The sequence below is a fragment of the Miscanthus floridulus genome, chromosome 7 (assembly GCF_019320115.1).
Source record: "Miscanthus floridulus cultivar M001 chromosome 7, ASM1932011v1, whole genome shotgun sequence".
NCBI classification, from domain to species: domain Eukaryota; kingdom Viridiplantae; phylum Streptophyta; class Magnoliopsida; order Poales; family Poaceae; genus Miscanthus; species Miscanthus floridulus.
The window spans coordinates 53,726,690-53,751,802 of record NC_089586.1 but is presented as its reverse complement, the minus strand read 5'-3'; the positions used below and the strand labels follow the sequence as shown (position 1 = coordinate 53,751,802).

The following is a 25,113-nucleotide window of genomic DNA, read 5'->3' as shown; positions in this document are numbered from 1 at the left end:
CCAAGAAAGCATCGGTCTTCTCGATCCATTCATTGGTGACCTGACCCTGACTTGCGTGGCCCGTGTACTCACGGTCCTCCATCCTCTAACATATATAGCGGCGAGTAATATAAACATCAATTGCATCTACACGATGTTCCTACTATCTAATAGGTGAGGATAGATCCTAATCCCACACGAGGATTCATAGATGAGATTAGTTTCCATGCTCTACTCCTATCCGAGATAGAATTTTGGCAGCACCTCCCTGCTGTTCTCCAAATACACGTCCTGCTAGGGAGAGTGTGTATCCAGAGAACAACAGAGAGATGATGCTGAAACTCTGTCTCAGATCGGAGCAGACCATGGAAACTAACCCCACCTACGCATCCGCGGGCTATCCAAAAAACGTGGATAATTCGAAACAGATACGGTTTTAGATATGGAAAAATCTACATATTTCCAGCCGTATCTCTTTCAAACGGGAGACGCCTAACTGGGTTACATGATCTACGACCATGATACGGAAAGAGGGGTTATACCTAGGGTGGCGGTGGAGTCAGGCTAGCAGGGCCATGGCAGGTCGGTGCAGTGGCGAGGCGACGCGATGCAGGCAGACCCGCAACGACGAGGAAGGCGATCGGGGTCGCCGAGGTACTCCGGCTCCGCTCCGATGGGCTCTTCTCTGCAAAAAAAAGAAAAATAAAACTGTCAATACAAAATTTTGGCAGCACCTCCCCTGCACGGTGAGGTTTCCAAAACCTACAAGAAAACCAACGGCATGCTGGCCGACATGCACATATATATGAACGGCACGATGGCCAATATGCACAAGATTATATCTAACCACATATATATAACAATGTTACAACCACTCCTACGACTCCTACGACTACCACCACTGCTACTCTACCACTACTACTACCACAACTACTAGTAATACTACGACGACGACGACGGTAGGACATACCTAGTGGGCGTTGTAGGGCGGCGGTGGTGAAGGGACCAGGGCATCGGTGGACAAGGCGATGGCTGGAGAAGCGTTGGGGACGTGGCAATGGCGGCCGGGGCGCCTCCTCGTCCTCCTCCTTCTTCTTCCTCCTTCCTCCTTCCTCCTCCTCCTTCTCTTCCTCCTTCTTCCTCCTCTCTTCCTCTCCTCCTCCTCCTCTCTTTCTCCTCCTCCTCTGGTGGCGCGGCACGGGGGCGGCGGCGGCGCTGGTGCGGGCGCGGCGGTGCTGGCGTGGGCGAGGACGATGCGGGCGGCGTGCGTGTGTGCGGTGTGTGTGGGTCGGCTGGGCCGGTGGGGTTAAATCCCCCCTTTGCCAAGTGCCCCCGATCTGGCACTCGGCAAAGTGTTTTTTTTTTATTTTTTTTAATTCTTTGTCGAGTGCCACCTGGCCTGGCACTCGGCAAAGAGGGGGTTTTTTTAAAAAAAAAATTTTAAATTCTTTGCTGAGTGCCAGCCATCCTAGCACTCGGCAAACTGTTTTTATTTTTTTTCTTCCTACCCCCAACCTTTTTTTGTAGTTCTCATACAATACCTGGTACTCCATATTCCAATGTGGCACATTTCTCGGAATTTTTTTCTATTTCTTTAAATTATTTTATTTAATTGAATTTTCTTGAATAATTTAAATTATAACCACTAATCATTCGAATAATGAAAAAATGAATGGAAAAATGATATTCATGTTATTTAGTATAATGTGAGGCCGTATCCAGGAACAGACCACCAATTTTGAATATCTTGTTCACAAAACATGACCACGAACTTGCGGTCGAGTTATTTTTAAATTCTATAAAAAGCAAACGAAAACCTAAAATCTTGAAACTTGTCGAGATGTCATGATATCATATGTGGAGGTTGTGATAAAAAAATTGAGGATGTTTCGCGCAAGTTTGTCATGTACGGTGATTATTTCCTCGTCGGCCTCTTCACGAAATCATGAAACTTCTTCGAAGATTCTTCGGTTTACAAGCATCGTATGTGACAACTTGCGCGAAACCTCCTCAATTTTTTATCATAGCCTCCACATATGATATCATGACATCTCGACAAGTTTTAAGATTTTCGGTCTTTGTTTGCTTTTTATAGAATTTAAAAACAACTCGATCGCAAGTTCATAGTCATGTTTCGTGAACAAGATGTTCGAAATTGGTGGTCTGTTCCTGGATACGGCCTCACATTATACTAAATAACATGAATATCATTTTCCCATTTATTTTTTTCATTATTCGAATGACTAGCAGTTATAATTTGAATTATCCAAGAAAATTCAATCAAATGAAATAAATTAAAGAAATATAGAAAAAGTCCAAGAAATGTGCCACATTGGAACATGGAGTACCAGGTATTGTATGAGGACTGCAGAAAAAAATTTGGGGGTCAAAAATGAAAAAAAAAATGGTTTGCCGAGTGTCAAAAAATGACACTCGGCAAATCACCGCTTTGCCGAGTGTCAGGAGAAGACACTCGGCAAAGGGTTAACGGCGGCGGCCGGCCGTTAATGGCGGCGGCCCTTTGCCGAGTGTTCTGTTTTGCCAAGTGTCGGACACTCGGCAAACCTAGTCTTTGCCGAGTGTTATTGTTTGCCGAGTGCTCGGCACTCGGCAAACCACCTCTTTGCCGAGTACTTTCTCTCTGGCACTCGGCAAATAGCCTCTTTACTGAGCGTCCGATAAAAAGCACTCGGCAAAGTCTGGGACACTCGGCAAAGAAGTCGTCTCCGGTAGTGGATCGGCCTCCGATAGATCGAAATCAGAGGGTGGTCGGCGCTATACCAGAGTGGTCAGAGCCGATTCTACGAGGGAGAGGCAGTCAGCGAGCTTTTGGCCGACCTGATCGATGGATGCGATCAGGTCGTCGTTGTCGATCTGCTTCCTCGGAAGCGGAGGAGCAGGCGGCGAGTTGTTGGTGAAGACGACCTCGGATTCGGTTTTGAGATCAGATCTGCTGTTGCAGGTGTTGATGTGGTCGGCGCAGAATCGATCTGCACCGGCTCGATGATCTCTCCGTCTCCGTCAGCATTGATGACCCAGGAGATCGATCCGACCGTAAAGATCTGGCCGGGCTTTGGAGAGGACGAAGTGCCTACAAAACGTACCATCTTGTTCGTCATAGAAACAGCACGCATACTCCTACCTGGCGCGCCAACTGTCGACGAAATATCGTCGGCAGTACTCCGAGGGGTATCCCACAAAGGTAGATTGATCGGTAGTGGTGCGCGTAATCAAGAACAAGAAGGAAACAGAGACACAAGAGTTAGACAGGTTCGGGCCGTCCACACGACGTAATACCTACTCCTGTGGTCTATTGATTTATTTTGGCTATCGTATGATATTGCGTGTGTTTTGAGGAGATCCCCTACCCGCCTTATATAGCCGCGTGTAGGGTTACAAATCGGTTAGATTTAGGAGATAACTGGTAAGTAATAACAGATTAGAGGGATAACGGGATCATAACATATCCTAACAGATTACGCCGTATCCTCAGGATATCTTCTCGGTGTCTTGCGGGGCGCGCAGAGCAGCGCCGTGCTCCATAAGACTTCGTCTTGTGGGCTAGACCACCCCTCACGGCGCAGCCCATGTAATCTGCCGTGGGTATCTAGGTCGTACCCCACAGTCTACGTCGTACACCAGGCCAGGGTCGGCAGCTCTGTCGGGGTCGATGTGGCCGCCATCCATGTTGAACGGGTCTGCCGGTTTCCTGGGCAGTCCCTCAGGCTTGGATCGGCATGCCGAAGCGATCAGTCGTCGAAGCTGATGGACAGCATGCAAAGCAAAGAGTTAAATCGACCTGATCATGGCAATGGCAGACTTGATCATGGCAATGGCAATGGCAATGACAGCATGCTGTGGTGACAATGGCAGACTTTCATGGCCGGCGACCACTCGGGGTGAACCGACTTGACCAACGCGACCACGGCCGAGACGTGTGGGCAGGCCATGGATGTCCCGGACATGAACTCGTACGAGTCGCGCACTGCTGCCAAGATGCTAACTCCGGGTGCGGCGATGTCAGGCTGTCGTTGGTTCAAAGCCAAAGCATTATTCAGTACGTCGTCAAAACAGCAGCTTATTACATAAATATTCACCAATTCTGCTGACATATATATGGACATCCTTTTCACCTTGAGTATGGCAGGAAACTCAACGCTCGGTCCTCTCGACGAGAACGAGGCGATCCTCGGTGACAGCACCCTGTCGCCGACCACGGTCGTCGCCGGCGAAATCCTCACCGGCGTCCTGCCATGGCACGTTCGACGTCGAGAGTCATACATTCGATGAGCTTTGCTTGCCATTGATAACTGATGACCGCTTGTGCGTGCAGTGGGCAACTAGCTCGCTCGCTCTCACCTTGTGTTGATCATATAAAAGGCGATCCGGTTTGCGATCTCGAAGTCGACGAGCACGCAGGGCATGACTCCATTGCAGGTGTCTGCTTTGTCAAGCACGTTGGAAGAGTAGCCCGCGAAGATGAGCCCCCTGGCACCTACCTTCTTCACGTTGCTGATATCGTTGAAGAAACCTTGCCTTGGAGGATTGATGTTCACGTCCTCCGGTGCGAAGCACAGCACCACCTTGCCGGTGGCGTTCACGGACGCAAGCGACGCATTGTCGCATCTCAGCAAATCAAACCTGAATCGACCACGCCTACGATGACATCTTCGCCGAGTTTGGCTTTCTGCTGGAGGCGAGCTGATTGTTGGTCGTTGATATCACCAAGAACGACGTCCCAGCTCCGGGTCGTCTGCATCTCGTACAAAGCGTCAGGCTTCACGAAGACGACTCCATCCAAGCCTAGATTACAAGTAAGATCCTTAATTAGTATGTATGCATATCTATACATGGCCCCGTTTGCTTCGCTGAAAAGTCAAAACACTGTTTCGGCTGATTTGTTGTGAGAGAAAAATACTATTTCGGCTGAAAAAATAAGCTGAAAAGTACGGATTATAAGACAAGCGAACATGGCCTATATGTGCATATGTTTGCCTGACAACTTGTATATGTCAATTACAGGTTTTGTAGTGATGGTTATTACTTGAGAGTTCTTCGGCTTGGGCTTCGGTGAGCATCGTCGCGAATCCAGAGAAGCCGTGCTTGTAGCTGTATACTATAGACTTCAAGGCCTCCTCCTTAGGGTAAAGTCCATTTTACACCCTCCAACTTGCACCAAAGTCTGGATTTCAACCTCGAATTTTAAAACCGGACAACTTTGGCCCTCCAACTCTTGAAAAAGTTCAACTTTCAACCTTTTGGGCGGTTTTGCGGGTAAACAGTAACTTTTGATATTTTCGGGAACGCTGAAATTTTATATTATTTTTTCGAGCATCTTAACGTCCTCAAATGAAAAAACTCAAAACTACAAAGTTGTAGATCTCATCGAGGTCTACAATTTACATATAAAAATTATCTTCATCGAACATCGTATTGAAGGCTTTTCTATTTTTTGAAATTTGAGTCTCATCACGCGATAAAATATGGTGCTGAAATTTTATATTATTTTTTCAAGCATCGTACTGTCCTCAAATGAAAAAACTCAAAACTACAAAGTTGTAGATCTCATCCAGGTCTACAATTTACATATAAAAATTATCTTCATCCAACATCGTATTGAAGAGTTTTCTATTTTTTGAAATTTGAGTCTCATCACGCATGAAACAATTTTGTCGCGTGATGAGACTCAAATTTCAAAAAATAGAAAACTCTTCAATACGATGTCGTATGAAGATAATTTTTATATGTAAATTGTAGACCTCGATGAGATCTACAACTTTGTAGTTTTGAGTTTTTTCATTTGAGGACAGTAAGATGCTCGAAAAAATAATATAAAATTTCAGCACCATATTTTATCATGTGATGAGACTCAAATTTCAAAAAATAGAAAACCCTTCAATACGATGTCGGATGAAGATAATTTTTATATATAAATTATAGACCTCGATGAGATCTACAACTTTGTAGTTTTGAGTTTTTTCATTTGAGGACGCTAAGATGCTCGAAAAAATAATATAAAATTGGATGGAAGTTACTGTTTACCCGCAAAACTGCGCGGAAGGTTGAAAGTTGAACTTTTTCGAGAGTTGGAGGGTCAAAGTTGTCCGGTTTTGAAGTTCGAGGTTGAAATTCGGACTTTGGTGCAAGTTGAGGGTGTAAATTGGACTTAACCCTCCTCCTTACTGATCCATTCCAGTATATATGAATATAAGTTATCAGGGTAAGTATGACTGTTGATAACTAAATTGGTTAATTACAACTCCAATGAACCACAAGCTAGTACCTTCCAAGAACAGATGCAAGCACGTCGTGGTGTGATGCGGTGACCATGGAAGGATCATCGTGTTTCTTCTCACCCATGTATACAATATAGACCTGAAATTACATACGATGTGAAAAATAAATGGTACCAAGGTTATTAATTATTAGACATGGAAACAAACAGTATATCTTAATAAGCTTCTTGAATCATCAGAAAACAAAATGAAAAATACATGTATATGCTGATGAATTATTGCTGATGCTGCAGCTTGAAATAGGAAGCGTACGTATGTTGTTACCTTGCTGGAGGCAACAGCTGGAAGCGGCAGCCATAGCACTAGGAGCAGCAGTAACAGAGTTGATGCCAAAACTGATCCTCGGTTCATCTTTGATATTGAAAGGGGATGCTTGACTACTTTGCAGTGATTATACCGTGTAGCTATTTATACATAAGCAGCTGCATGCCGCTAACAATGCAAACATTTTTTTTTAGAGTTCGAGGACAGGACGCCCCAGCCTTTCGATTAATATCAAAAGACCAAACATCTGTTACGGCACAAAATTATCCAAAAGTGGCCCCAGCACTAGCCGGCAGCGGGACATAAACACAGCAAACGTGAACAAAAGGTCTGACGCCTGAACCAACGACAGCAAAAACGGCCGAGCTAAACGAGCCCATATTACATGTCTTTAAGGTCTTCATTCAGCGGCCCCCACCAAGACATTACCGGGGCCCTCTTCACAACAGATAGATCTTTAGCAGCGTAGGCTTCTTCACCCGGACCGCCGGTATCCACGCCTCTGTCAAGCTTTAGGCACCGTCCCTTTGATATCTGGGAGCCATAACACCACCTTCGCTGCAGACTTGATTTTCCTCAAAAATCCATTGAACAGCTCTCTTTTGTCCACAGGACACAGAACTGTCCAGTTCTGTAAGAGTCCATGAATTCTGTAGAGAAGCACCTCCATACTTTTCCAGCCAGTGTCCTCCCTGCATACGATCATCCTTCTCTTGTGTACCCTTATGGGTTGGACGCCTTGATGATGGAGGCTTTGGCTTGCCGAGATGGAACGCTATTTGCCAAAATGAGAAAGCGGTGACAAAGCTCGAACTGGAGACAGAGGACAGTCAGGACTTGGTCAGACTTTGGGCAAGAGGGGACACGTTGGCCCCTGGATCTCCGGCACGGGTGAGCTGAGCACTCACTAGCGATATCGACCACAGACTATAGTTGACACTATGGTTAGAGGTAGAAGAAGAGAGGGAGAACAGAGCGCGCACACACAGCACAAGCACCAAAGTTGGCCAGAGCTCTGCAAAGGAGGTGGTAAAACTGAACTTACTCCCTTTACTGAGTTGCAGTGGGAAGCTATATATACAACTCTACCTATCTAATCCTAGTACACAGACATGTCAGGCTGCCATGTTGCTACAATAACTAGATGTGACAGCAGGGCTGAATTTGGCGCCTGCCCCTGCTGTGGCTACAGTTGCCGCAGGGGAGCCTTTCGGCGCCTGCCCCTGCAGCAGCTACAGTGCAACAGCAGGGAGCCTTTCGACGTCTGTCCCTGCCGTGTGTTCATACAGGGGAGCAGCAGATTATTTAACCATTCTTCCCCTAATCATACTGCTAACCCTAGAACCTCCACCATGCCGATCATCTTCTTCAACTCCGTGAACCGAAGACGGCCGAATGGCTTGGTGACGACGTCCGCGAGTTGCCGACCAGTTTTGACGAACTTGATGACGATTTTCCCTCCATCGACACAATCCCTGAGGAAGTGGAACTTGACGTCGATGTGCTTGCTCCGGTCGTGGAGAACCGGATTCTTCGTGAGGGCGATGGCGGGCTGGTTGTCCACCATCAGTGCTGGTGGGTGAGCTTCCATACCGGTCAGCTCACCCAGCAGCCAGCGCAGCCATACAGCTTGGCATGCCGCTGTGACCGCCGCCACGTACTCTGCCTTGCACGTGGACAGCGCCACCACCTTCTGTTTCAGCGACAGCCATGAGATTTGAGCCGACCCGAGGAAGACGAGCACGCCAGAAGTGCTCCGCCGTCCGTCGATGTCCCCCGCCATCTGAACACAGTGAGTTGCAGCCTACTTCTGCCAGTCTTGGGGAAGACGATCCCATGATCTACCGTCCCCTTGACGTAGCGCAGCAGCCGCTTCACTGCAGCCTAGTGATCCTCTCGGGGATCCTCTATGAAGCGGCTGACGTAGCCCATGACGAACGCAATGTCTAGCCTTGTATGGACTATGTAGCGTAGACCGACGACGATGCTCCGGTAGAGTGTTGTATTTACCTTGGCCGTGGTACTGGCCTTCGTCAGCTTCAGCCGCTCCTCCATCGGAGTCACGCACGGCTTGCACTTAGCCATGCCGCTCTGCTCCAACATCTTCGAGGCGTATACGCTCTGACCAAGTGTGAGAGCCTTCTTCCCCTGTTTCACCTCGATGTCGAGGTAGTAGGAGAGCGTGCCAAGATTGCTCATTCGAAAGCGAGCCGCCATCTCGCGCTTGAAGCTGTCGATGTCCTCCGCACGCGCGCCGGTGATAATCAAATCGTCCACATACACACCGACGATGAGCTCCTCCTTCCCCCGCCACCACGTGTAGAGCGCGTGCTCGATTGCGCACCGTGTGAACCCAAACTCGCCCAGCGTGGCATCAAGCTTGGCGTTCCATGCTCGCGGGGCCTGCCACAGCCTATAGAGCGCCTTGCGTAGTCGAAGCACCCTGTGCTCCGCTCCCTTGACGGTGAAACCCGGAGGTTGTCTGACGAAGACCGTCTCCGCCAGCTCGCCATTGAGGAAGGCCGATTTTACGTCCAGATGATGGACGTGCCAGTCCTTCGCTGTGGCCAAAGCCAGATGCAGTCGAACAGACTCTATGCGCGCTACCGGCGCAAAGACTTCTTCAAAGTCGATGCCCTCACGCTGGACAAAGCCTCGGGCGACGAGGTGCGCCTTGTGCTTGACAAGGGCACCGTGCTAGTCCCGCTTGACCTTGTACACCCACTTCAGGCCGATCGAACGGCATCCTGGAGGTGGATCGACGAGCTCCCAAGTCTCATTTTTCTCGATCGCCTTCATCTTCTCCGGCATCGCCAGTCGCTAATTTGTATCGCGCTCGGCCAGCGCGAACGTGGGTGGTTCCTCTGCACTGACGAGGAGCTCTGGGTCATTGAGCAACTGACCCGCCAGGCCTGAGGACCCTGTGCCGCCGACGATGTCGTCCAGCCTACGGAACTGCACCTCCTCACCGTCGTGGAAGGCATACATGAACTCAGTGAGGTCACTTGGAGGTGAGGCAAACTCGATCGGCGTCGATGGAGTTCCTTGTTCCGCCAGAGTGATCGGCATAGCACCTGGAGTGCTCGACACCCCAGCTGCAATGCTCGGCACTACTCCTGGACTGCTCGTCACCACTCCTAGAGTTGTTTGCACCACTGCAGGAGTGCTCGGCATCAGTCTTGGAGTGGTCGGCACCACTGCAAGACTTCTTGGCTCCGCTACGGGAGCGTTCGGCACCCGTCCTGGTGTGGTTGGCACCACTGCAGGACCGCTCGGCACCACTCCTAGAGTGCTCGTCACCGCCCCAGGAGTGCTTGGCTCTATTTCTAGAGTGGTCGGAACCTCCTCTCCAGCATCTCCACCACCGTGGATGACCAAGTGCTCGACGATGAAGGTGCTGGTGAAACCGCTAGCTTCCCCCGTGCCTGGACTGTCCCAGTCCCAGGCCGCCTTCTCGTCGAACACGACGTCATGCGAGACAAGCACCTTGCCTCCGCGTGGGTCATAGAGCCGATACGCCTTGGTACCTTCCGCGTAGCCCAGGAGCACCATCGATGTGCTCCTGTTCTCTAGCTTGGTGAGGACTAGCTCCATCTTCCTGACGTGGCCGATGCAGCCGAATGTCCGGAGGAAGGACACGCTCGGCTTGTGCCCATACCAAGCTTCAAACGGCATCTTGCCCTTCAGGGCCTTGGTGGGTGCACGGTTTAGGATGAACACCACCGTGGTCACCGCCTCACCCTAGAACCTTACCGGCATGCTCTTGGCCGTCATCATGGATCAAGCCATGCCGACCACCATTTGGTTCCGCCGCTCCACCACGCCATTCTGCTGTGGCGAGTATGGCACGGTGTGGTGTCACACCACACCCTGATCCACGCAGTACGCAGTGAATTCGCCGCCCCGATCAGTCCGTAGCATGCACAGCTTCTTGCCACTCTCCACCTCCGCACGCGCTTTGAACTTCTTGATCGCCTCTACCACCTCGTCCTTGCTCGTCAGGAGTTGCAACCACATATAGCGACTGTAATCATCCACGAGAAGGAGGAAGTACCGCCGACCACCATTTGTGGCTTGCGTGATTGGCCCGCAGAGATCGCCGTGGACGAGCTCGAGAGCATCCGCTGCGCGTTACTTGGCCGCCTTTGGAAACAACAGCCTCCTCTGCTTCTCAGGCAGGCAGCGGTCACACAGCTCGCCTCCGTGCTTGATGTGGGGCAGCCCTCGGACCATCTTCTCCAGCCGACCAAGCGCGTCGAAGCTGAGATGGCCGAACCGGGCATGCCATAGCCATGGCTCCTCGGTGTGTCGTGCTGCCAGGCACACCAGCTGCTCCACCTTTAAGTCGAGCAGGTACAGCCAGTTCTGGGACCTCTTCACCTTGGCAAGAGGTCGCTGCTCTTGGTCCCAGATCTTGAGGACACCGTCCTTGATCAGTACCTCGCTACCATGCTCATCCAGCTGGCCAATGTTGATGATGCTTGAACGCAGCTGCGGGATGTAATATACATCTGTTAGCGTGCGGTGCTCGCCGTTCTGACACCTGAAGATGATGGTGTTGCGCCCTCGAATCGCCACCCTTAAGCTGTCACCGAACTTCACCGTGCCAGTCATGTTGCCGTCGAGCTCGGAGAAGGCTTCTGTCGTAGAACTGACCAATTTATAAGAGTACAAGTACAATGGTAGCCCACAAGCGGTCGCACTATCATACTTGAACCCATATAAACCCGGTAGTCCGTCGAGTACCACGACAGGTCTCGATAAATGCTTTACAACAACCAAGATCGTACATGATTCAACATACATGTCACACATTACATAAAGTTCATAGATACATTTTCATCATCAGAGTATGAAACCAAGTTATTACAAACCGAGTTTGATAGATAAAAGCGGAAGCAAATTAAGTTTGAAAGTAAAGTTTCCAACATAGTTTAGTACAGTGCCAAACTAGGATCACAGTCCACAAAAGCAAATAGAGGGATTAATAAAGAAGCCTGCCCAAGGCTTACTCCTCATCCACAGTGGGATAGAAGCAACTCTTGCAATAACCATGATACACAGTGCCATCTGCAACAATGGGAAATAAAACCCTGAGTACGAGAAGGTACTCAGCTAGGCTTACCCATCATAAACCAGAAATAAAATGACTTCAAGGGTCATGCAAGGCTGTATAAGTGGAGATAGCTTGACAACATTTTGCATAAAAGCGATTAACTCAGTTATACAATTATAGTTCCGTTATCAAGTTAATTATAACTATCCATATCTAAATTAGCAACTATCCTGTGCCAGACATGTAGTATATCATTTTAAAAGCATACAATAGTAACCATAGCCGGTATTGTAATTCCATATTCCTTCAAACCATTATGTTCCATAACACAGTTACTACGATGCTGGAGCTAGCCAAGTTTCTCACTATCCGGGAGAGATGGTGATTCGAATCGATTTCAACCAGCTGGGAATTTATTCCTAACACAAACCCAGGCAGACCAGATCATTAGTCGCCTTAGGTCACCTTTGGTACAACTCAGGTACATATTTCGCAGGTTCGTACCGCGCCGCACAGTCAGGAACACCAAATGCCAGGACGTTCAGGACTATCCTGCCCTTGGGCTCAGTTTGGTTCCCTGCAAGGAGCGCACAACAGAATGGGGCCAGGCCTGAGTTGCGCTACTCGGCTTCACAGTCGGAATGAGTTATCCGGCCAGCTAAGTGATAGGCATGCGTTCAATCTTGTCAGAAGTTCCAACAACGGTATGGTCCTTAACCGGCACAGACGGAATCATATGAGTCAGCCTACGCATAGACTCTGCCCGGCCTTGATTTCCATCACCCCATGGTTCTGTTTCATGATAGCAAATATAGCCAACTATGCTCCGATATCCACCTATATCTCGTAGGTGATAGGAAATCACCCGACTTCTACCGGTCTAAGCATGGCTAAGCATATGTTCGATCCTAGACCTACACAGGGTTAACGGTGTATATATCTGGACAAGGGATTGATATGCATCAAGTGGTTCCATCCAACTCTTATAACCTAATGCATCCATCATAAGTACTTAAGTAATCATTTGTAAAATACTAGGAGACTTAAAATGCTCCGGGGCTTGCCTTTCAGAAAGGATGTGGGGCGGTGATCAGGGCACTCCAGAAGCTTTTCAGGGTTTTGCTCCTCGCCTTCAGGAGCTGTGGCTTGAGGATTCTCCTGCTGGTCCCCTTCCTCTACTTCGTCGAATTCCAGCAACATTATTTCTTCCTCCGATCCTAGATGCATGAATATGGCATAAGGTATTGCGAATGCATATATGTAGATAAGTATAACATGATGATACGTGATGAATGCATTCGTGTACGTATTCTTAACATCATGATGCTGAAGTAATAACAAGTGCATCGTGTTTTTACTGAGTAGGTGCATATCTCTTCTTAATGATTCAATCAAACACTTCAGCAGTTCATGTATCACACTACAAAACAGCAGCTACTTATTTTACTCATAACTATAGTTATACTTATCCAAATGCTATGATCTTGGACTTTCTAGAAAGCTCATAAAATTGCCTACAACTCTTATTTAACCATCAAAAGCTAATTCATAATTTATCTTAGCCAAAACAGACAATCAACTCAGTGCTATCCAGAAATTCCAGAGAGCAAGCAATTCGGAAACACTAACTGTGAACAGCCATAACTCCCAAACTCTGGCCTATTACTCTGAAATTTTAACACAAGATACATGAAGAAGTTTTCTACAACTTTGTTATTAACCATTTTTACCATGCAACACATCAAACTATAGAATCTGGCCTAAATCCCGCTCAATTCGAATTATAAAGCAACAATACTTCTACTTCATATAAGCACTCCAAATTTGACAACACAAGGTCTACCAACAGTGCAAGCATACCAAATACACTCAAGAAAACATAATGGTGAAGCCCAAAATATTTATTTAAATGCATTTATCATTTTATTTAGATACTTAGGTTAAATAATAAACATATACTAAATATGCATCATAAATTCTCAAAAATTTACAGTGCCTTTCTAATGTTACCAAAAGATTACTGTAAAAGTTTCATGCCATTTTATCTAGTAAAACATTCTATACAAAAATGACAAGACAGAAAGGCTTACAATAGCAAAAATAGAAAACCCTAGTGAAAAGTGTCAAGCAACAGATTTCCTATTTTTCTTATCATCCATATGGTACTAGGATAACCTCCAACAAATTTCATGAATATTGGATTCATAAATAATTTATAAAATTTCATACAAGGATTACCTATTTATAAAAGAAAAATCTATAACTACAAATCTACACATGAACTGATCCTCAAATTTTTACCAGAGCTCATACATGTCAAGATTAGCTTACTACAAAAATTTCATAATTTTTGATGCAAAGGAACTCTAGATATAAAATAAACAAGTTTGCATGCATTCAAAAACACATTTCAAGTTTCAATTTAAATCCTCCAAAAATTCTACTGCAAGTGTCAAGATTATATTTTTCCTAAATACTATACTTCCTAAGGAACACTACCAAATTTATTTCACAATTTTTGAAGCTACACAACTAGAGATATAAATATTATAAAACAGCATGAAATCCTGAATCAAATGAACTATCCTACTCTCTAACTGCCGCTAACAGCTGGGTCCCGCCTGACAGAGGACCCCACACGTCAGTGACACTGAGCAGAGCAGCGGCGCAGCGTGATGCTTGCGCGGCCAGAGCTCATCGCTGGTGAGTTCATCGGCGGTGACATCAACACGACATGACCCTCGTGACCTAGCGCATCGATTGGTCTACTTGGTTGGGCCTCTCGTCGGCGCTAGCAACGACAGCGGCGACCATGGTAGCTCGGAGGAGCGGGATGGCGGCGCTACGCCGGTGGAGACCATGGCGAAACAATCTCAAGCGTGGACGAGCTTTTATGGACTTAGGCGAACCTAGCGCACAAGCTATTGCGTGGAAAGGTGGATGGTGATTGCGTGGCCACGACGACGGACTCAACGACGGGACTTCGGCGAGCTCGTGCATGGTGCTGGGGCTTACCGAGCACGGTCAGTGAGCACAGGTGGATGCGGCGAGTCACGGCGGTGCTGGTGGGGCAGTTGCGATGGTGGAGAAGCGGCGAGGGTGAGCCGGCGTCGGCAATGGCGATGGTGGCGCTCGGTGCGGAGGCGGCTGCTGCTGCGGGCAAGGAAAGAAGGCCGAGGAAATGGAATGGCGAGCGCAGGGAAGTGCGAGCGGGTGCTAGGAGTGAAGTAGTGCGCGTTGGTCCACCTTGGCTGCACGGGGCAGGGCACCGGTGACGCGCGGCCGTCGCTGGCCACCATGCGGCGCGCGAAGCCTACCGGTGTCGGCCACTGAACCCGGCGTCGATTGGCTCATTCAGTTAAGTAGCAGCGCCTGACAACGGGTTTTCATGAAGCCCGATCTCTCAAACCGTGCAGCCAAATCGAAAATAGTCAACAACAAATTTGTAGCTCTATGTACCAGCTCCATTTGTTCTTAAAAGATCATGTGCTAATTCGCAGCTGAAACTGAGTTAAATCACCCTAAAGGTCAGCTCGTCAGGCTGTTAATCATCTAGACTTAGAAAATTTTTCTAAGTGTAGGAATTAGTGTATTAGTGATTTTTGTGAGCCCCAATCAAGCATGTTAGGAGCTAAACTAGCCAATGACCCAAAAATAAAAGTTGTTCCCTATATCAAATACTGCAACTTTGCTTTAGTGACCACCTCCATGCAAGGTCTCTAGCACATAGTTCAAACTTGGTCAAACATGTCACATTCAAATGATGGTCTACATTCAAACTAGGGCTTAATGACCTATTTACCCCTAACCATGAATATCAAAGTTGTTCATAATGATACTCTAAACATGTTTAAGCTAATTGCAAGGTCACACACTCATTTCATGTATTAGTCACACATAGGGCTATCCAGGTTAACACATGAAATCTTACTTAAATGCTTGATCATGAAAGGTGACATTCATGAACAATGTTCCCTTTGCTAACTTAAGTGTTGCCAATATGTTTTTGTGACTCATATTAATCAATTACGTGTTTACACTCATGATCATATGCATAAACACATAGAAACATGAAATAATAAGAAATGTTGCATATGTTTCAATCGAATGTTTCAAGTGTAAATGCTTATATATGAATGCTTGATGATCATGCTCATGCTATGCAAGGCTAACACCTAGGGTGTTACATCCCCTTCCCCCTTATAAAAATCTCATCCTGAGATTTGCAAGACCTACCATTCTTGGAAAAAGGCGGGATAAACCTCTCGCAAAGAATTCTCTCGTTCCCACGTAGCATCTTGTTCACTGTGATTATTCCACACCACCTTATAGAACTTAATAATCTTACTCCATGTTACTCTGTCCATCACTTCTAATACTCGGTTTGGCTTTTCTTCATAGGTCAAATCTGATTGAAGCTGTACGTTGGTGGGTGCAATAGCTTCTTTAGGTACTCGAAGACATTTCTTCAACTGAGAAACATGGAAGACATCAAATATTGCACTCATCTCAGGTGGAAGTTGTAACTTATAAGCAACATTCCCCTTTCGTTCCAAAATCTTGTATGTCCCTACATATCTAGGCGAAAGCTTCTTTCTCAATCCAAATCTCTTCACCCCTTTCATGGGTGATACTTTCAAGTATACATAGTCACCCACTTCAAAGGTCAGTGGTCTTCTTCTTTTATCGGCATAACTCTTTTGTCTCGATTGAGCTGCTTTCATATGTTGTTGGATAACACGCACTTGCTCTTCTGCTTCATTGACAAAGTCAATACCAAAGTATCTCCTCTCACCAGGCTCAATCCAATTCAACGGAGTTCTATATTTTCTGCCGTACAAAGCTTCAAATGGAGCCATCTTGATACTTGCTTGATAACTGTTGTTGTAGGAGAATTCAACTAAAGGTAACCATTTCTCCCATGAACCTTTTGAAGATATAACACAAGCTCTAAGCAAATCTTCTAAGATTTGGTTCACTCGCTCGGTCTATCCAGAAGTTTGCGGATGGTATGCCAAACTTCTGATTAGCTTGGTTCCCAAAGCCTGGTGTAAATGCTCCCAAAAACAAGCTATGAACTGTGGTCCTCGATCTGAGATTATGGTCCTGGGTACTCCATGTAGTCTCATGATCTGAGAAAAATACAGTTCAACGTACTTCCCCACGTGATATGTGGTGTGAACCGGTACAAAATGTGCTGACTTGGTGAGACGATCTACAATAACCCATTTTGAATCATGACCTTGCGGTGTCGTTGGAAGGCTGGTGATAAAGTCCATACTGATTTCTTCACATTTCCAACCTGGAATAGGCAATGGCTGAAGTAATCCAATAGATTTCATATGAACAGCTTTTACTCTACTGCAGTTATCGCACCTAGCGACATAGGCTGCGATCTCTTTCTTCATCTTAGTCCACCAAAAATAGGTTTTCAAATCTTGGTACATCTTACTACTACCCGGATGGATAGACAATTTGGACGAATGAGCTTCATCTAAAATTTGGTTCCTAAGCTCATGGTCTTTTGGTACCATGAGTCGGTCCTCAAACCATAACACACCTCTTTCATCCAATCTGAAATGCTTGGTTTCTTGCTCTTGCATTTTTCTCTTGATGTGACTTATACCTACATCTGTCTACTGCAGCTCTATGATTTTGCTCTCAAGTGAACAACTGATCGTGATGTTGTGCAGTACAACAGGGTGTAACAAGTTGAATCCATCTTCCAATAATGCTTCCATAGTGTTGCAATGAGACTTTCAACTGAGTGCGTCTGCTACTACATTAGCTTTTCCCAGATGGTAGTGCACCTCTAAATTGTAGTCCTTAATCAATTCCAACCATCTTTGTTGTCTCATGTTCAGCTCTGGTTGGGTAAAGATATACTTGAGGCTTTTGTGGTCAGTATATATATGACATACATTTCCCAACAAATAATGTCTCCATATCTTTAATGCATGAACAACTGCTGCAAGTTCTAAATCATGTGTAGGGTAGTTGACTTCATGTTTTCTCAATTGCCGAGAAGCATATGCAATAACTCTTCCCTCTTGCATAAGCACACACCCCAAACCTATTCCCGATGCATCACAAAATACATCAAAAGGCTTTTCAATGTCTGTTTGTGCTAGAATAGGTGTTGTAGTTAACAGAGTTCTGAGGGTGTGAAAAGCTGCTTCACATTCTGGTGTCCATTTGTACTTTTCATCTTTCTAAAGTAGTCTGGTCATGGGCTTAGCTATCTTTGAAAAATCTAGAATAAAATGACGATAATATCCTGCTAACCCTAGAAAACTCTGAACTTCATGAATCGAAGTCAGGGCTTTCCAATCCATGACCTCTTGCACTTTTGATGGGTCAACAGAGATTCCATCCCTTGATAAGATGTGACCTAGGAAAGGTACTTTGCTCAACCAAAATTCACACTTGCTAAATTTCGCATAAAGCTTATGCTCCCTCAGTCTAGATAAAACAATCCTCAGATGCTCTTCATGATCTGACTCATTTTCTGAACAAATCAATATATCATCGATAAACATGACCACGAACTTGTCGAGCTCGGGCATGAATACTGAATTCATCAGGTACATAAAGTAGGTAGGAGCATTTGTTAGTTCGAAAGACATAACCAAATACTCATATAAGCCGTACCTAGTAGAGAAAGTAGTTTTAGGTATGTCCTCTAGTCTAATCTTTATCTGATGGTAGCCTGATCTCAAGTCAATTTTGGAGAATACCTTTGCCTTTGCTAGCTGATCAAACAAAATGTCGATGCGGGGCAACGGGTATTTGTTCTTGATGGTCACAGCATTGAGTGGTCTGTAATCTACACACATTCTCAATGACTTGTCCTTCTTTTTCACAATGCTGGACATCCCCATGGAGATGAGCTAGGTTGGATAAGACCCTTGTCCAATAGATCCTGTAACTGAATCTTAAGTTCTGCTAACTCATTGGGTGGCATTCTATAGGGCCTTTTTGAGATGGGTGCCGTACCTGGCACTAACTCAATCTTAAATTCCACATCCCTATCAGGTGGTAAGCCTGATAATTCCTCTGGAAATACATCCGGAAACTCACAAACCACGGGAATATCACAAAGGGTGGTGGTTTGGATAGCACAAGCTAAATGTTAGAGTTCAAAATTGTGGGAGAGTGGTATTAGAAAAGCATTCCCTCCCTTGGGTTCTCTCAACATAATAGTACGAGTGCTTGTATCAATGAGAACACCATGATCCTTCATCCAATTCATGCCTAAGATTACACTTATCAATAACCTGGGCAATATTATCAAATCCGTGGTATACTCCCTCCCTTGTATAGAGATGAGCACATTTTTTACTATCTTATTTATAGAAATAGTTGCCCCCACTGAACTTATATTATAACCCCCTTTGCTTACTTCAATTATTTCCTGATCATGTCTAGATGCAAATGCTTGACTCATAAATGAATGAGAAGCTCCCGAATCAAATAAAACAACAGCGGGATGCTTGTTGACAAGAAACATACCAGCCGTGACAACTTCTCTAGCGAGCACTTCCTCCATAGCGGTATAATGCGCGTACCCTGGATGTGCCCTTGTGTTTGCCTACCTCTGATTGTTCTGATTTGGATTGCCATTCTTCTTGGGGTAGGGGCATTCCTTGGACCAATGCCCCACTTGGTTGCAGTTGAAACAGGGCTGATTACTCCTAAGTCCTGTGGAGCTCCCCTGACTGCCAGTTCCTTTTGGTAAGGCAATAGTGAATGCCTTACGGAATGGTTTCTGAGGTCTGCTATTCTGAGCTTTAGGTGGTGGAGGCCTAAACTTGGGTGCAGGTGGACGGAATTGTGGCCTAGCTGTGATAGGCGCTCTGGACTGTGAAGATCTAGAGGCACCTACCTTGAATGCCCTCTTGCGACCCTTAGCAGCCGCATGCATGTTATTGTGGTTTTCCTAGGTCAGAGCATCGCTAATAAACTCATTGTAAGTAGTGCACTTGGAATTGGTCATGGTCTTCATCAGTTTAGTGCTTAGACCCTGCTTGAAGCTCTCCATCTTCTTCTCCTTGGTATCCACGAAACCTGGAGCATACCTAGACAGATTATTGAATGCATGCATATATTCTGTGAGGGTCTTCGTTCCCTGAGTGAGCCTCATAAATTCAGCTGCTTTCATGCGCATTAGGCCTGGGGGAATATGATGTCCCCGAAAAGCCAACTTGAACTGCTCCCATGTCACTTGCGCATTAGCAGGTAGTGATGATAAGAAATGTGCCCACCAGATCCCTACTAGTCCTTGTAGCTGATGAGAAGCATACTCAGCTTTCAAATGCTCAGTGACCCTTAGCAGACGAAACTTCTGCTCAATGGTGTTGAGCCACTCATCAGCCTGTAGTGGTTCCTCTGCTACCTTAAAGATAGGAGGCTTTGTATCCAGAAATTCCTTAAATGTACTGTGTTGATTTGGCCCGGCCCCTTGTTGCTGTGGGTGGCCACGAGCGGTGTTCTGCGCGATGAGGCGTAGAGCTTCTTCCATTATCCTTTGGCTCCCCAAGAACTGAGCAAAGAACTCCTGAGTGGACGGCGGTGGTGGTGGTGGTAAGTCATCCCCATTGCCATCCTGGCTGCTACTAGCTCCTGCATGGGTGCGCGTCATCTACGAAGTTGCAACAATAAGCGATTATTGGTTGATGCCACAAGATTGCAGATGAATTATAATCATGCCAAACTAAAATTACTGGAGACAATTCTCATATTCACAATAAAAACAGAGGCATAACAATTCATTCTCGCAACATGACACCACCAATTTGATCGCTTATCGGACTCATAGCACGTTAATATTCAAATCATGAGCTCAGATAGATCAACTAAAATTTGCATAGGTGTTAAACCAAACATGCGATAGTCATGCAAATAACAATATTACATGATAGTTCAAATCACCAACACCAAACTCAAACTACAGGTCCATTAGATAACCAACGATGATACATTAAGTACTTCTACTAGGTACTATGCGATCTAATCCTCATCATGATCACTATCGAGGTCAGAGATAGGATCATCTCCTTCCTCAGGCTCCACCTCCTCCTCTTCCTCATCATCATCTTCTTCCATATTTGGACCATCTTCTTCCCCATCCAGGACTAGGTTCAGCTGGTTGTTCAAATAGTGCACTTCATGCTGAAGGTTCATTACTTGAAGTTGAGCCTGTGCAAGCTGCTGACGTAGGCCCCTTTCGGCACGATTCTGGGCGTTACTCATGTCGTGGTGCCTATCTTGCTCTATCCTTATTGTAGCGACATGGTTTTCTGCTGCATCACGCTGATGCCTAGCTGTGGACACCTCCACATGGGCGGTCTCCAACTGCTCCCGTAGTACTACAAGTACTGCTTGATCATTGGCTCTAGCTTCTTGAGCTCCTGCCCTCTGCTGATCCACTTGCTCCATTTGGGCATGAAGAGTGCCCAAAGCTGCATAGGCTTGGTCAGATTCCCATCGGGCTTTACTAGCGGCTTTCTTTTGCTTGCGCACACACTTCTTGAGCTTATGCTGCGCGGCTTCAGCTCTCATGAGCTTGTCCATGCAGGTGGTGTATGATTCCTGCTAGAAATCCCTGGTGTCCTGGCGTGCACAAAACATCTTCATCACCGCAAACATTGCACTCATGGAGGGACTAGAGCTATCTGCTCGCTCATCCCAATATCTGATCAAAGCGTTTTGGCTATGTTGTTCCCAATTGGTGGTGGACGGATCCACCCATGGAAACATACTCGTTGCACTGCCAGTGAGTGCATCCCCATGTTGTTGGTAGATTTGCCTCAAAACCTCAAAGGCCACAACTTGGGTAGCCTCCCAAGGAGTCTTCCCTTCCGATTCTGCCTTCCACTCTTGCCAGAAGGGCGGTTGTGTGCGGGCTGGTATAGTGAGCCGCACCTCGTACCATGGCTATCCTTCTAAGTACTCTTCAATCCAATGATAAAGGGGCGGTTCATGGTACCCCGCAAAGTGCAGAACTCTCCACAATAGGGTAGGTGTTCCGAAAACCATCAGGAAATTCTCACATCCAACTGGTGCTACCATCTGTACCATCAACATGTACACTTTGTGAGACAAGGCCATAATGGATAAGAGTTACATAACCGAGTAAGAAATTTATAAGGGGAGGAACAATGTAATTATGTGAATGATAATTATCATGATGCATGCTCATTTCGTACGTCCTCACAAACTTAGGAAAAATTTGTTTCTAACAGTAGACACGGTGGCATACATACGTTCTCTCATATATAGCGTAACTAGTCGAGCTACACGTTTCGTTGTTAGTGTACCTGTATAAGAGTTTCATTTCAGCCCAAACCCATAATGAAATATGCAGAATGTAAATTTAAATACTTCCATATATGTATACCCATACATATACTTCCATATCAAGCTACCCGATAATAATTTAAACCCACAATTAAATACGCACCACATACACATGCAAGCATGCATACATAGCCGTACCAAAGCTAACTCTCCCCGACCGCACGCTCACATCTTGCGGTCATACCACTCTTCATCTTACCTTGGCGTAGAGGCATTTGATCCATACATTACCATTCAAGTGAATGGCATCCATACAATAGCACGCCGTATGGACGACGAAGTAAAAACCCCCATGTTAGTACTTAAATAGCCACCTAATAGTCCTTACTTTGGGCATAAGGAAAGTGATCATTGGCACACTTTAGATTTCAAATACCTATTTATATAGCTATTAGTTGCTAGAGAAGGGTTTTTGGAAAACAAAAACTTTTGTTTTAAATACACATGTGACAATTAACGTTGAATCTTGCTCCGATACCAGCTGTCGCAGAACTGACCAATTTATAAGAGTACAAGTACAATGGTAGCCCGTAAGCGGTCGTACTATCATACTTGAACCCATATAAACCCGGTAGTCCATCGAGTACCACGACGGGTCTCGATAAATGCTTTACAACAACCAAGATCGTACATGACTCAACATTATCCAGTAAAACATTCTATACAAAAATGACAAGACAGAAAGGCTTACAATAGCAAAAATAGAAAACCCTAGTGAAAAGTGTCAACCAACAAATTTCCTATTTTTCTTATCATCCATATGGTACTAGGATAACCACCAACAAATTTCATGAATATTGGATTCATAAATAATTTATAAAAATTCATACAAGGATTACCTATTTATAAAAGAAAAATCTATAACTACAAATCTACACATGCACTGATCCTCAAATTTTTACCAGAGCTCACATATGTCAAGATTAGCTTACCACAAAAATTTCATAATTTTTGGTGCAAAGGAACTCTAGATATAAAATAAACAAGTTTACATGCATTCAAAAACACATTTCAAGTTTCAAATTAAATCCTCCAAAAATTCTACTGCAAGTGTCAAGATTATATTTTTCCTAAATACTATACTTCCTAAGGAACACTACCAAATTTATTTCACAATTTTTGAAGCTACACAACTGGAGATATAAATATTACAAAACAGCATGAAATCCTGAATCAAATGAACTATCCTACTCTCTAACTGCCGCTAACAGCTAGGTCCCGCCTGACAGAGGACCCCACACGTTAGTGACACTAAGCACAGCAGCAGCGCAGTGCGATGCTTGCGTGGCCAGAGCTCATCGCCGGTGAGTTCGCCGGTGGTGACATCAACACGACATGACCCTCGTGACCTAGCGCATCGATTGGTCTACTTGGTTGGGCCTCTCGTCGATGCTAGCGACGACGGCGGTGACCATGGCGGCTTGGAGGAGTGGGACGGCGGTGCTATGCCGGTGGAGACCATGGTGAAACAATCTCAAGCGCGGACGAGCTTCTACGTACTCAGGTGAACCTAGCACACAAGCTATCGCGTGGAAAGGTGGACGGTGATGGCGTGGCCACGATGACGGACTCAGCGGCGGGACTCCGGCGAGCTCGTGCATGGTGCTGGGGCTTACCGAGCGTGGTTAGCGAGCATGGGTGGATGTGACGAGTCACGGGGGTGCTGGTAGGGCAGCTGTGGTGGTGGAGAAGTGGCGAGGGCGAGCTGGCGTCGGCAGTGGCGATGGCGGCGCTCGGTGCGGAGGCGACTGCTGCTGCTGGTGAGGAAAGAAGGCCAAGGAAATGGAATGGCGGGTGCGGCGTAGTGCAGGCGGGTGCTAGGAGTGAAGTAGTGCACGTTGGCCCACCTTGGCCACGCTGGGCAGGGCACCGGTGACACGCGGCCGTCGCTGGCCACCATGCGGCGCGTGAAGCCTGCCGATGTCGGCCACTGAACCCGGCATCGATCAGCTCATTTAGTTAAGCAGCAGTGCCTGACAGTGGGTTTTCATGAAGCCCAATCTCTCAAACCGTGCAGCCAAATCGAAAACAGTCAACAACAAATTTGTAGCTCTTTGTACCAGCTCCATTTGTTCTTAAAAGATCATGTGCTAATTTGTCGACAAAATATGGTCGGCAGTCTACCTAGGGGTATGCCCAAGGTAGTAGATTATTGGTAGACAGGTGCACAAGCTACAAACAAGATGGTGACACAAGATAGACACGAGGTTTTATCCAGGTTCGGCCGCCGTGAAGGCGTAATACCTACGTCCTGCGTCTGATTGTATTCCTGTATGTAAATGAGATGATTTTTGAGAGGGGTCCCCTACCCGCCTTATATAGTCTGGGGGCAGGGTTACAGATCTAGAAACTAATCCTAACCAGTTACAATTGCCATAGGTGGTCGGATAAGGATTTCTATTCTAACCGACCAGGATCTTGCTTGATTTCCAAGTCTACCTTGATTCCTTGCGTGGGACTCCGAGCAGATCGGCTGGGCCACGCGTCGTCTTCTAGTGGGCCAGACCCCCTAGTTTGGGCCAGCCCAATCCTAGTCGTAAGGATATAGGGGTTAATACCCCCACAGCTAGTCCCCTAGCACCATGTATTATGTTGCGACACGCCGTTTGATCTTCTTTGGCTAATGCGGCCTGTCTTCATATCATGTCCAACTAGTTGAAACATTGACCAAGCAAATGTGCTAGTATTCTGGTCAGCATAGAGAGCAGTAGACCACGATTATAGCCAAAGATTCTAGTTGTCCGAAGAATGCATGGTGCTCTAAAGAAAAAAGAAAAAGATTTCTTTCCTGATCAAGTGTGCCCACTTGTATTTTTGAAAAGAAATGTAAGTGACCCTTGTATAGTAGTAGTTATGGCCAACAGTTAGAGCGTAGGGGTCGATAAAATAAGCACATTCACTGCAAGGTGAAGTGTGCCCACTTAGTCCCTGAGCCTGGTAGCAGGTGACGTAGTCACGTGGTGCCAGGGTCTAAAAAGAATTCCCAGTTAAGTTGAGAATCCAATCGTTGTACAAGCGATACAAGCTGCATTGGCAGGTGCATCGTACCGATGTAGTCCCCGAGCTTGCTGGAAGGCGAGGTATCAGCCTTGTAGCAAGGTCCAAGTGAGAAAAAATAAATGCCTCTCAACTGTATGTGAGTACAAATCACATGTAGCC

The 25,113-nt window shown here is 46.2% G+C and overlaps 1 pseudogene; it reads right to left on the bottom strand.

Moving 5' to 3' along the window:
* Positions 1–8,322, bottom strand: part of LOC136465528 (subtilisin-like protease SBT3.7) — a 70,279-nt pseudogene extending 61,957 nt beyond the window's left edge.
* Between the last annotated feature and the right edge of the window lie 16,791 nt (positions 8,323–25,113).